This window comes from Pristiophorus japonicus, chromosome 2 (genome assembly GCF_044704955.1).
Source record: "Pristiophorus japonicus isolate sPriJap1 chromosome 2, sPriJap1.hap1, whole genome shotgun sequence".
Taxonomy (NCBI): domain Eukaryota; kingdom Metazoa; phylum Chordata; class Chondrichthyes; family Pristiophoridae; genus Pristiophorus; species Pristiophorus japonicus.
The window spans coordinates 55,397,598-55,412,467 of NC_091978.1; the positions used below are offsets into that span (position 1 = coordinate 55,397,598).

Sequence of the window (14,870 nt, forward strand, 5' to 3'; positions counted from 1 at the left end):
AGTTCTAGTCTCCCCTATCAGTAGAAACATCCTCTCTGCATCCACCATGTCAAGCCCCCTCACAATATTATACGTTTCGATAAGATCACCTCTCATTCTTCTGAATTCCAATGAGTAGAGGACCAACTTCCTCAACCTTGCCTCATAAGTCAACCCCCTCATCTCCGGAATTAACCTAGTGAACCTTCTGTGAACTGCCTCCAAAGCAAGTATATCCTTTCGTAAATATGGAAACCAAAACTGCACGCAGTATTCCAGGTGTGGCCTCACCAATACCCTGTACTGCTGTAACAAGACTTCACTGCTTTTATACTTCATCCCCTTTGCAATAAAGACCAAGATTCCATTGGCCTTCTTGATCACTTGCTGTACCTGCATACTAACCTTTTGTGTTTCATGCACAAGTACCCCAGGTCCCGCTATACTGCAGCACATTGCAATCTTTCTCCATTTAAATAATAACTTGCTCGTTGTTTTTTTCTGCCAAAATGCATGACCTCACACTTTCCAACATTATACTCCATTTGCCAAATTTTTGTCCACTCATTTAGCCTGCCTATGTCCTTTTGCAGATTTTTTGTGTCCTCCTCACACATTGCTTTTCCTCCCATCTTGGTACCGTCAGCAAACTTGGCTACGTTACACTCTGACCCTTCTTCCAAGTCGTTAATATAGATTGTAAATAGTTGGGGTCCCAGCACTGATCCCTGCGGTACCCCACTAGTTACTGACTGCCAACCTGAGAATGAACCATTTATCCCGACTCTCTATTTTCTGTCAGTTAGCCAATCTTCTATTAATATTACGCTCAACCCCGTAAACTTTTATCTTGTGCAGTAACCTTTTATGCGGCAACTTGTCAAATGCCTTCTGGAACTCCAAATACACCACATCCACTGGTTCCCCGATATCCAACCTGTTTGCTACATCCTCAAAGAATTCCAGCAAATTTGTCAAACATGACTTCCCCTTCATAAATGCATGCTGACTCTGCCTGACTGAATTATGCTTTTACAAATAACCTGCAACTTCTTTAATAATGGACGCCTATTGAAGCGTGGGCAGGAACTTCAGCTGGGCCTAGGTACAGCAGAGGTGCGGCGAATGATCGGGGCAGAGGTACGCGGAGAGATCGTGGCGGAAGTGCGGCAAATGACCGGGGCAGAGAGATTGGGGCCAGGAGAGGCGAGAGTTCAGGGCCCAAAAGAAGCGTGGGCCCAGGGGCAGCACGGGCCAGCCCACATTGCGATATGTGTGCACACTAGGTCCGTGCAGTCGAGCTGGTCTCCAGTCGTCTTGGTTAACCCTTGCCACTGGACCAAGACCTAGCTCTGTCAAGCTTGTGTGGTGGCTGGTGTGCAACGGCCACCACACATTAACAAAATCCACGCACGGGCATCTTCCACCCTTCAATATGCAGTTCGGAACCTGGAATATCAGCTCCTCATTGAAACACCTGTGAACTCATCCCTTTTTGGTGTGGAAGCAAGTCATCCTCAATACAAGGGACCGCCCAAGAAGAATGAACTCCAACATTTTCCCAACCACAGATGTTAGGCTAACTGGTCTATAGTTTCCTGTTTTTTGTCTGCCTACTTTTTTTAAATCGGGGCGTTACATTTGCAGTTTTCCATTTTGCTGGGACCTCCCCAGAATCCAGGGAATATTGGTAAATTACAAACCAATGCATTCACTATCCCTGACGCTACTTCTCTTAAGACCCTAGGATGCAAATCATCAGGTCCAGGGGATTTATCCACCTTTAGTCCCATTATCTTACTGAGTACCACCTCCTTAGTGATTGTGTTTGTGTTCAGTTCCTCCCCCCCTATAGCCCCTTGACTATCCACTATTGGAATATTGTTTGTGTCCTCTACCGTAAAGATCTTTGAGCTTAACAGTTCCTTAAAGTCCATTTCTCTTATTTTATTTTTTTTTTAAGTTTGTTTGACCCAAGATTGAAGATTCCAGTCTATTTCAAATTCAAAATAGACACAAGGGAAATAGGAATAGAAACACTGGCTGTCTCCATGGTTCACATGATGACACAGCTTGCTGCTTTTGAACATGCTTGCTTTTCATCCTGAGTTGACCCCTGAGGTATATGTCTCACTTCTAGAAATGTCATATCTAGGATTTGTTCTGTAGAGGTGAAATATATATCTGAACCCCAAGGTGCTGCTCATGGAATAAACAAAGAGTGGAACTAATAGTAAAGGGGAGGGAATTCGGTGAAACAAATGGGTTCTGTTTAGTTGCCCTGTTTTGGGGGGGATTTAAGAATGCCATGTTTGAAATTATTGGTAGGGAAAATGTTTCATTTTGAAACTGTAGGAATATGGTAGCACAGTACTTTGGCATGCCAATTGTTTTTTCCACAGAATGGCAGGGTGTAGGGTATTGATCATAATCCTCAACACACTAAATTCCTGATTTCATTCGCAACATTGGAGAAAGGTGTTCAAAAGTGGGCAGGTACTTTCCAACACAAAGGGCAGATTTTGCTTTTGAGGAAAAGTTACTGTTGCCTCAAAATGGTAAGCCTGACAGCCCTTGGTCATTTAAAAATAAATCCTGTAATGCCATGTCTATGAATCCAAATTAATTTTGGAAAACTTCCTCAAAGGTTCCCGCCTCCCTTAGCCCTGAACTTGCATCTTTCTATTAGTTTCTCTCCGATCTCCAATATGCTCTCTCAGAGCTCATCTTGTCCATGAGACCCGCCTCCTGCTCCCTCAACCTTATTCCCACTAAACTGCTGCTGCCCAACTTCCCTTCCTGGTTCTCATGTTAGGTGATACTGTTAACAGTTCTCTCTCCTCAAGTTGGTCTTACCGCATGTTAAAAGTACACAGCCAGATAGGGAATGGGTGACCAACAGGAAGAGCAGTGCAAGGAAGGTAGTGCAGGGGTCCCCTGCGGTCATCCCCTTGCAAAACAGATACACCGCTTTGGGTACTGTTGAGGGGGATGACTCATCAGAGGAGAGCAACAGCAGCCAAGTTCACGGCACTGTGGGTGGCTCTGCTGCACAGGAGGTCAGGAAAAAGAGTGGGAGAGCTATAGTGATAGGGGATTCGATTGTAAGGGGAATAGATAGGCGTTTCTGCAGCTGCAGCCAAGACTCCAGGATGGTATGTTGCCTCCCTGGTGCAAGGGTCAAGGATGTCTCGGAGCGGGTGCAGGACATTCTGAAAAGGGAGGGTGAACAGCCAGCTGTCGTAGTACATATAGGTAACAACGATATTGGTAAAAAACGGGATGAGGTCCTATGAGACGAATTTAGGGAGCTAGGAGCTAAATTAAAAAGTACGACTTCAAAAGTAGTAATCTCAGGATTGCTACCAGTGCCACGTGCTAGTCAGAGTAGGAATCGCAGGATAGCTCAGATGAATACGTGGCTTGAGGAGTGGTGCAGAAGGGAGGGATTCAAATTCCTGGGACATTGGAACCAGTTCTGGGGGAGGTGGGACCAGTACAAACCGGACGGTCTGCACCTGGGCAGGACCGGAACCAATGTCCTAGGGAGAGTGTTTGCTAGTGCTGTTGGGGAGGAGTTAAACTAATATGGCAGGGGGATAGGAAGCTATGCAGGGAGGCAGAGGGAAATAAAAGGGAGACAGAGGCAAAAGATAGAAAGGACAATAGTAAAAGTGGAGGGCAGAGAAACCCAAGGCAAAAAACAAAAAGGGCCACATTACAGCAAAATTCTAAAGGGGCAAAGTGTGTGAAAAAGACAAGCCTGAAGGCTCTGTGCCTCAATGCGAGGAGTATTCGGAATAAGGTGAATGAATTAACTGCGCAGATAGCAGTTAATGGATATGATGTAGTTGGCATCACGGAGACATGGCTCCAGGGTGACCAAGGCTGGGAACTCAACATCCAGGGGTATTCAACATTTAGGAAGGATAGACACAAAGCAAAAGGAGGCGGGGTGGCATTGCTGGTTAAAGAGGAAATTAATGCAATAATATGGAAGGACATTGGTTTGGATGATGTGGAATCGATATGGGTGGAGCTACGGAATACCAAAGAGCAGAAAATGCTGGTGGGAGTTGTGTATAGGCCACCAAACAGTAGTAGTGAGGTTGGGGACATCATCGAACAAGAAATGAGGGATGCGTGCAATAAAGGTACAGCAGTTGTCATGGGCGACTTTAATCTACATATTGATTGGGCTAACCTAACTGGTAGCAGTGCGGTGGAGGATTTCCTGGATTGTATTAGGGATGGTTTTCGAGACCAATATGTCGAGGAACCAATGAGAGGGCTGGCCATCCTAAACTGGGTGATGTGTAATGAGAAGGGACTAATTAGCAATCTTGTTGTGCGAGATCCCTTGGGGAAGAGTGACCATAATATGGTAGAATTCCTTGTTAGGATGGGGAGTGACACAGTTAATTCAGAAACTAGGGTCCTGAACTTAAGGTTTGAGGCATGAATTGGCTAGAATAGACTGGCAAAAGATACTGAAAGGGTTGACAGTGGATAGGCAATGGCAAACATTTAAAGATCACATAGATAAGCTTCAACAATTGTACATCCCTGTCTGGAGTAAAAATAAAACAGGGAAGGTGGCTCAACCGTGGTTAACAAGGGAAATTAAGGATAGTGTTAAATGCAAGGAAGAGGCATATAAATTGGCCAGAAAAAGCAGCAAACCTGAGGACTGGGAGAAATTTAGAATTCAAGAGGGTTTAATTAAGAGGAGGAAAATAGAGTACGAGAGGAAGCTTGCCGGGAACATAAAAACTAACTGCAAAAGCTTCTATGGATATGTGATGAGAAAAAGATTAGTGAAGACAATCGTAGGTCCCTTGCAGTCGGATTCAGGTGAATTTATAATGGGGAACAAAGAAATGGCAAACCAACTGAACAAATACTTTGGTTCGGTCTTCACGAAGGAAGACACAAATAACCTTCCGGAGGTACTAGGGGACCGAGGGTCTAGTGAGAAGGAGGAACTGAAGGATATCCTTATTAGGCGGGAAATTGTGTTATGGAAATTGATGGGATTGGAGGCTGATAAATCCCCGGGGCCTGATAGTCTGCATCCCAGAGTACTTAAGGAAGTGGCCCTAGAAATAGTGGATGCATTGGTGATCATTTTCCAACAGTCTATCGACTCTGGATCAGTTCCTATGGACTGGAGGGTAGCTAATGTAACACCACTTTTTTAAAAATGGAGGGAGAGGGAAAACGGGTAATTATAGACCGGTTAGCCTGACATCAGTAGTGGGGAAAATGTTGGAGTCAATCATTAAGGATGAAATAGCAGCGCATTTGGAAAGCAGTGACAGGATCGGTCCAAGTCAGCATGGATTTGTGAAAGGGAAATCATGCTTGACAAATCTTTTGGAGTTTTTTTTGAGGATGTAACTAGCAGAGTGGACAAGGGAGAATCAGTTGATGTGGTGTATTTGGACTTTCAAAAGGCTTTTGACAAGGTCCCACACAAGAGATTGATGTGCAAAATCAAAGCACGTGGTATTGGGGCTAATGTACTGTCGTGGATAGAGAACTGGTTGGCAGATAGGAGGCAGAGAGTCGGGATAAACGGGTCCTTTTCAGAATGGTAGGCAGTGACTAGTGGAGTGCCGCAGGACTCAGTGCTGGGACCCCAGCTCTTTACAATATACATTTATGATTTAATGAAGGAATTGAATGTAATATCTCCAAGTTTGCAGATGACACTAAACTGGGTGGAGGTGTGAGTTGTGAGGAGGACACTAAGAGGCTGCAGGGTGACTTATTAGGTGAGTAGACAAATGCATGGCAGATGCAGTATAATGTGGATAAATGTGAGGTTATCCACTTTGGTGGCAAAATCACGAAGGCAGAATATTATCTGAATGGTGGCAGATTAGGAAAAGGGAAGGTACAACGAGACCTGGGTGTCATGGTTCATCAATCATTGCAAGTTGGCATACAGGTACAGCAGGCGGTGAAGGCGACAAATGGCATGTTGGCCTTCATGGCTAGGGGATTTGGGTATAGGAGCAGGGAGGTCTTACTGCAGTTGTACAGGGCCTTGGTGAGACCTCACCTGGAATATTGTGTTCAGTTTAGGTCTCCTAATCTGAGGAAGGACATTCTTGCTATTGATGGAATGCAGCGAAGATTCACCAGATTGATTCCAGGGATGGGTGGACTGACATATGAGGAGAGACTGGATCAACTGGGCCTTTATACACAGAAGTTTAGAAGGATGAGAGGAGATCTCATAGAAACGTATAAAATTCTGACGGGACTGGACAGGTTAGATGCGAGAAGAATGTTCCCGATGTTGGGGCAGTCCAGAACCAGGGGACACAGTCTTAGGATAAGGGGTAGGCCATTTAGGACTGAGATGAGGAGAACATAAGAACATAAGAATTAGGAACAGGAGTAGGCCATCTAGCCCCTCGAGCCTGCTCCGCCATTCAACAAGATCATGGCTGATCTAGCCATGGACTCAGCTTCACTTACCCGCTCGCTCCCCGTAACCCTCAATTCCCTTATTGGTTAAAAATCTATCTATCTGTGATTTGAATACATTCAATGAGCTAGCCTCAACTGCTTCCTTGGGCAGAGAATTCCACAGATTCACAACCCTCTGGGAGAAGAAATTCCTTCTCAACTCGGTTTTAAATTGGCTCCCCCGTATTTTGAGGCTGTGCCCCCTAGTTCTAGTCTCCCCGACCAGTGGAAACAACCTCTCCGCCTCTATCTTGTCTATCCCTTTCATTATTTTAAATGTTTCTATAAGATCACCCCTCATCCTTCTGAACTCCAACGAGTAAAGACCCCGTCTACTCAATCTATCACCATAAGGTAACCCCCTCATCTCCGGAATCAGCCTAGTGAATCGTCTCTGTACCCCCTCCAAAGCTAGTATATCCTTCCTTAAGTAAGGTGACCAAAACTGCACGCAGTACTCCAGATGCGGCCTCACCAATACCCTATACATTTGCAGCAGGATCTCCCTGCTTTTGTACTCCATCCCTCTCGCAATGAAGGCCAACATTCCATTCGCCTTCCTGATTACCTGCTGCACCTGCAAACTAAGTTTTTGGGATTCATGCACAAGGACCCCCAGGTCCCTCTGCATCGCAGCATGTTGTAATTTCTCCCCATTCAAATAATATTCCCTTTTACTGTTTTTTTTTCCAAGATGGATGACCTCACATTTTCCGACATTGTATTCCATCTGCCAAACCTTAGCCCATTCGCTTAACCTATCTAAATCTCTTTGCAGCTTCTCTGTGTCCTTTACACAACCCGCTTTCCCACTAATCTTTGTGTCATCTGCAAATTTTGTTGCACTACACTCTGTCCCCTGTCCCCTCTTCCAGGTCATCTATGTATATTGTAAACAATTGTGATCCCAGCACCGATCCCTGTGGCACACCACTAACCACCGATTTCAACCCGAAAAGGACCCATTTATCCCGACTCTCTGCTTTCTGTTCGCCAGCCAATTCTCTATCCATGCTAATACATTTCCTCTGACTCCGTTGCAGTAACCTTTTATGTGGCACCTTATCGAATGCCTTTTGGAAATCTAAATACACCACATCCATCGGTACACCTCTATCCACCATGCTCGTTATATCCTCAAAGAATTCCAGTAAATTAGTTAAACATGATTTCCCCTTCATGAATCCATATTGCGTCTGCTTGATTGCACTATTCCGATCTAAATGTCCTGCTATTTCTTCCTTAATGATAGCTTCAAGCATTTTCCCCACTATAGATGTTAAACTAACCGGCCTATAGTTACCTACCTTTTGTCTGCCCCCCTTTTTAAACAGAGGCGTTACATTAGCTGCTTTCCAATCCGCTGGTACCTCCCCAGAGTCCAGAGAATTTTGGTAGATTATAACGAATGCATCTGCTATAACTTCCGCCATCTCTTTTAATACCCTGGGATGCATTTCATCAGGACCAGGGGACTTGTCGACCTTGAGTCCCATTCGTCTGTCCAGCACTACCCCCCCTCGTGATAGTGATTGTCTCAAGGTCCTCCCTTCCCACATTCCCGTGACCAGCAATTTTTGGCATGGTTTTTGTGTCTTCCACTGTGAAGACCGAAGCAAAATAATTGTTTAATGTCTGTCATTTCCACATTTCCCATTATTAAATCCCCCTTCTCATCTTCTAAGGGACCAACATTTACTTTAGTCACTCTTTTCCGTTTTAAATATCGGTAAAAGCTTTTACTATCTGTTTTTATGTTTTACGCAAGTTTACTTTCGTAATCTAACTTTCCTTTCTTTATTGCTTTCTTAGTCATTCGTTGCTGTCGTTTAAAATTTTCCCAATCTTCTTGCTTTCCACTAACCTTGGCCACCTTATACACATTGGTTTTTAATTTGATACTCTCCTTTATTTCCTTGGTTATCCATGGTTGGTTATCCCTTCTCTTACCGCACTTCTTTTTCACTGGAATATATTTTTGTTGAGCACTACGAAAGAGCTCCTTAAAAGTCCTCCACTGTTCCTCAGTTGTGTCACCGTTTAGTCTGTGTTTCCAGTCTACTTTAGCCAACTCTGCCCTCATCCCACTGTAGTCCCCTTTGTTTAAGCATAGTACGCTCGTTTGAGCCACTACTTCCTCACCCTTAATCTGTGTTACAAATTCAACCATACTGTGATCACTCATTCAGAGAGGATCTTTTACTGGGAGATCGTTTATTATTCCTGTCTCATTACACAGGACCAGATCTAAGATAGCTTGCTCCCTTGTAAGTTCTGTAACATACTGTTCTAAGAAACAATCCCGTATGCATTCTATGAATTCCTCCTCAAGGCTACCCCATGCGAAACTTCCTGTGGAATTCCCTGCCGCAGAGAGTTGTTGATGCCAGTTCATTGGATATATTCAAGAGGGATTTAGATATGGCCCTTACGGCTAAAGGGATCAAGGGGTATGGAGAGAAAGCCGGAAAGGGGTACTGAGGTGAATGATCAGCCATGATTTTATTGAATGGTGGTGCAGGCTCGAAGGGCCGAATGGCCTACTCCTGCACCTATTTTTCTATGTTTCTATGTTCTACTGTCCCCCTTTCCTTCAAGTCTGCCATTATCACCCCTCTATTTAAAAAAAAACAACCCTTGTCCCCCTCTGTCCTTGCAAACCGCCACCCCATCTCCAATCTAGGTTTCCTAGGATAAGGGGCCGCCCATTTAAAACAGAGTTGAGGAGAAATTTTTTCTCTCGGAGGGTTGCAAATCTGTGGAATTTGCTGCCTCAGAGAGCCGTGGAAGCTGGGACATTGAATAAATTTAAGACAGAAATAGACAGTTTCTTAAACGATAAGGGGATAAGGGGTTATGGGGAGCGGACAGGGAAGCGGAGCTGAGTCCATGATCAGATCAGCCATGATTTTATTAAATGGCGGAGCAGGCTCGAGGGTCCGTATGGCCTACTCCTGTTTCTATTTCTTATGTTCCTATGTTTCTCTCCAAAATCCCTGAATGTGCTGTCACCTCCAAAATCTGTGAACATCTTTCCCGGAACTCCATGTTTGAATCTCTCCAATCAGGCTCTTCCCCTGCCACAGTATCGAAATGGCTCTGATCAAAATCACAAATTACATCCTATGTGACTGTGATCATCGTTAAACTATCCTTCCTCATTCTTCTCGCCCTGTGTTCAGCCTTTGACACACTTGACCACACTACCCTCCTACAACGTCTCTCCACTGTTGTCTAGCTGGGTGGGGCTGTGCTTCCCTGGTTCCATTCTTATCTATCTAATTGTAGCCAGAGAATCACCTGCAATGGCTTCTCTTCCCGCTCCTAAACCGTTACTTCTGGTGTCCCCCAAGGATCTATCCTTGGTCCCCTCCTATTTCTCATCTACATGCTTCCTTCAGCAACATTATCTAAAATCACAATGTCAGGTTCCATATATACGCTGACGGAACCAGCTCTACCTCACCACCACCTCTTGACCCCTCCACTGTCTTTAAATTCTCAGACTGCTTGTCCGACACCCAGTATTGGATGAGCAGAAATGTCCTCCAACTGAATATTGGGAAGACCGAAGCCATTCTCTTCAATCCCCGCCACAAACTCTGTTCCCTAGCCACGGACTCCATCCCTCTCCCTGGCAACTGTCTGAGGCTGAACCAGACTGTTCATAACCTTGGTGTTGTATTTGACCCCGAGATGACCATATCACTAAGACCGCCTACTTCCACCTCCGTAACATCGCCCGACTTCGCCCCTGCCTCAGCTCACTTGCTGCTGAAACCCTCATCAATTTCTTTATTACCTCTATAGACTTGACTATGCCTTTGCAATTCTGGTCACTCTCTGTAAAATTAAGCTCACCCAAAACTCTGCTGCCCATAGCCTAACTCGCACCAAGACCCATTCACCCATCACATCTGTGTTCGCTGACCTATATTGGGCTCCCGGTTAAGCAACGCTTCGATTATAAAATTCTAATCTTGGTTTTCAAATCTCTCCATGGCCTCGTCACTCCAAGATATCTGCACTCCTCCAATTCTGGCCTCTCGTGCATCCCTGATTTTAATCGCTCCACCATTGACGGCGGTGCCTGCAGCTGCTGATGCCCTAATCTCTGGCATCCCTCCCTAAACCTCTCTACCTCTCTTTCCTTCTTAAAGATGGTCCATATCTGAAATAATATCTCCTTATATGGTTCAGTGTCAAACTTTGCTTGACAAGATTCCTGTGAGTCACCTTGGGGTGTTTTACCACATTGAACACGCTATATAAATGCAAGTTGTTATTTTTAAGTGTGTAAAAATAGCTGCAGTGAAGGCTTTCAAGTGTTCTCACTTATCCCAATACTTATCTCTAAGCCTGATATCCAACAACCAGCAGACTCCAGTCAAGAGTCACCAGCACAGATAATGCACAAATCTGTGGAAGTTCAAAGCAGCGAAAGGAACTTTCACCATCTCGCCATGTCCAATTTGATCTAAATGAGGCTGGGCATGTCCCCTGTGGAGACAACAGAATATCTCAAGTTGTTGATCCATTCAGTTTCAAGTCTTAATGCATATTGGTATCATCATCTCCTCACACAAGCAGAGAAAATAAAGCTCAGCTCCTTGTCAACTCTTCCTTTCAGCACCTGCTGTGTCTGTGTGTGTGTAGATTTTGTAAAATAACCTTTTTAATATTAAACACATAAGACAACAAACTTAGGACTGTTGAAGTTGAACAAATACAGTCAATGGCAACTAAATCAGTCTGAAGACAAGGCAATTATGGAAATATAGTACTTGAACTGAGCTGTTAACATTTATAAAGAACTCAAATTTTCATCCTTTTCATCAAAAATTTTTTTTCTGCAGCCTTTTTTCATCAAGGTGAAGAATATCCGTCCTGAAGAATGAGAATCTTTCCATTTGGACCAACCAGTACTTTCCATATCGGACTTATGATCTGGGTACTGAGCACCTCAAGTGGGCTATTCATTAATAGAAGAGAGTGGACAAATTCACAAATAAATCCGATTCTAGTACTTCCCTGGGGTGAACATTTTTCGGTAAGCTAAGTGTAACAAAATTGTAAAGCTATTCTTTATAAACACATTACACCTAGTGCATAGAAGAAATCTTTCCCTTTGTCATACACATACAAGCGCTTCTAGCAGAGATGGATAGCAGTCAGAATCAAAAACCTTATTCAATTTTCCCCAGCCGCAGCCTAAGGGCACGGAGACTCATTATTGTGCCGGTCTTCCCAATGAATTCATCACTGATTGAATCTGAAAGCTTCCTGGTTTATAACATTTCATACATCCCCATGTGGTAGATTTGTCAATGAGCCTTGGTTGTGGTGGTGGTGGAGGGCCGGGGGGCGGAGGTGTAGCAGAAATCCAGTGTTCTTAACAATATTATTGAAAAGAAAATCAGCATGGGCAACATGTGTTTATTCAGTGAGAAGTTCAGCCACATAAATCAAGATGTTTGAGTGTTAAGTGAGGACAGGATCAGATGTGTGGAACTGTAGCCCAACATGCCTTCATGAAGCCAGGGAAAGGGAGATATTAGCGAGAGAGAGAGAAAAAAAAATCACTCAAATTAACTTTACAATTTATTTTAGAGAGATATTTCAACATTTGCACTTCACGACTAGTTAGCTTCACACAAACCTATGCAGTGTGAGTAGAATGTTTCACATGAAGATACTAGCTTGTTTCTTGGTTAAAATAACTTGCATTTATACAGCATTTCACAACCCCAGAATGTCCCAAAGAACTTTACAGCCAATGAAATATGTTTGCAATGTAGTCGCCGTTGTAATGTAGGGAAACACAGCAATCAGTTTGTGCACAGCAAGGTACCACAAACAGCAAAGAGATAAATAACCAGATAATCTGTTTTAGTGATGCTGGTTGAGGGTTAAATGTTGGCCAGGACACTAGAAGAATTCCTTGCTCCTCTTAAAATAGTGCAGTATATTTTACATTTACCTGAGAGTGCAGATGGGGACTCTGTTTAACATCTCATCTGAAAGACAACGGGGTAGAAATTGCCCGGAAGTCTCGCCCCCAACACGGAATTGGGCCATACGCCCTTCAAAGGAAGGGGAGTGCCGTCTTCAGCGCCCCGCTTCCTTTGAGGGATGCTCCCGGTCCAGCGCGTGTGCAGCAGGCCAGCGCTATGCGCTACAACGCCCCTCCCCTTCCAGTACAGGGGCGGGCCTCTTAACGGGGGGGGGGGGGGGCCTCTGTGCACTCTGCAGGCCCTTTGGTGGCCACCACTGGACCACCAGGGACGCAATCGACCGGGTCAGCAGCCCGGTACCCAAAACTGCACGATGGCGGGCTGGTCGATGTGAGGGCCGCCGTTGTCGGGCCAATGCAAGAGTCAACCAACAAATAAAGATGGCGGCCTGGGGCACTAAAGACCACCCCTTTAAGGGATGCACCGGCGGCAGATGTCCGCCAGCTTCGCGGCCTGCGGAGCAATTTCCCCCGCGTGGTGGATAGGAGTCGGCGCACACAGCGATGAAGTCATCGCTGGTTTCATGCCGGTCTGGGGTGTTAATCGTGGGGCGTGGCACTGCCGGGACAGCGTCCCCCCCAAACTTCAGAGGCAATTTCCCGGGAGACAGTAATGTCCCCCCTCCCCCAGGCAAAAACGCCATTGCACCCCATTAACGCGCCCCCTTCCCCCCCCACCCCGGAGGCATTACCAGGGCTATAAAAAGGGGCAGTTCGCCCCAGCATCTCTGACAGTAGAGCACAACCTTAGGACTGCGCTGAATTATCAGCCTTGAATATGCGCTCATGTCTTTGGAAAGGGGCAAGAGTGCTACCACTGAGCCAAGGCTGACCTCATCACCATCTTAGGCAGTCCCTTGAAATCGAGGAAGTCTTGCTTCCACTCCTGAAGTGAGTTCTTTGGTGGCTGAACAGTCCAATACGAGAGCCACAGACTCTGTCACAGGTGGGACAGATAGTCTTTGAGGGAAGGGGTGGGTGGGACTGGTTTGCCGCACGCTCTTTCCACTGCCTGCGCTTGATTTCTGCATGCTCTCGGCGTTGAGACTCGAGGTGCTCAGCGCCGTCTTGGATACACTTCCTCCACTTAGGGCGGTCTTGGGCCAGGGACTCCCAGGTGTCAGTGGGGATGTCGCACTTTATCAGGGAGGCTTTGAGGGTGTCCTTGTAGCGTTTCCGCTGCCCACCTTTGGCTCGTTTGCACTTGTAATGTGAATGCATTGAAAAGGTACAGTAAGCAAAACAAAAACAAAGTGCCTTCAAATAGCCAGCAACCATCAGAGTAAATGTGATATTGTTGACTTTGGTTAACTATTTACTTTCAAATTGCTCTGTTGGCTTGAATATTTAAACTGAGATCCCAAGAGAGCTCAAATTGAAACCTCCAAACCTCCCTATACTGATGCCTTTCCAAAGAGAAAACAGGGAATTATAGACCGGTTAGCCTGACATCGGTGGTGGGGAAAATGTTGGAATCAATTATTAAAGATGAAATAGCAGCGCATTTGGAAAGCAGTGACAGGATCAGTCCAAATCAGCATGGATTTATGAAAGGGAAATCATGCTTGACAAATCTTCTAGAATTTTTTGAGGATGTAATTAGTAGAGTAGACAAGGGAGAATCAGTGGATGTGGTGTAGTTGGACTTTCAAAAGGCTTTTGACAAGGTCCCACACAAGAGATTAGAGTGCAAAATTAAAGCACATGGTATTGGGGGTAATGTATTGACATGGATAGAAAACTGGTTGGTAGACAGGAAGCAGAGAGTCTTACTGCAGTTGTGCAGAGTCTTGGTGAGGCCACACCTAGAATATTGTGTTCAATTTTGTCCCCTAATCTGAGGAAGGACGTTCTTGCTATTGAGGGAGTGCAGCGAAGGTTCACCAGACTGATTCCCAGGATGGTAGGACTGACAAATGAGGAGAAACTGGATCAACTGGGCTTGTATCCACTGGAGTTTAGAAGAATGAGAGGGGATCTCATAGAAACATATAAAATTCTGACGGGATTGGACAGGTTAGAGGTGGGAAGAATGTTCCCGTTGCTGGGGAGTTCCAGAACCAGGGGTCACAGTCTAGAATAAGGGGTAAGCCATTTAGGACCGAGATGGGGAGAAACTTCTTCACTCAGAGAGTGGTTAACCTGTGGAATTCTCTACTGCAGAAAGTTGTTGAGGCCAGTTCGTTAGATATATTCAAAAGGGAGTTAGATATGGCCCTTACGGCCAAAGGGATCAAGGGGTATGGAGAGAAAGCAGGAAAGGGGTACTGAGGTGAATGATCAGCCATGATCTTATTGAATGGCGGTGCAGGCTCGAAGGGCCGAATGGCCTGCTCCTGTACCTAATTTTTATGTTTCTATATTTATCCAATATCCACTGAGAAGTATTTTCTTTACA

The 14,870-nt window shown here is 45.1% G+C and overlaps 1 protein-coding gene across 3 annotated transcripts in view; it reads right to left on the minus strand.

The window, feature by feature from the left end:
* Positions 1 to 14,870, minus strand: part of dym (dymeclin) — a 669,399-nt gene that overhangs the window by 37,314 nt on the left and 617,215 nt on the right. The window lies entirely within an intron of this gene.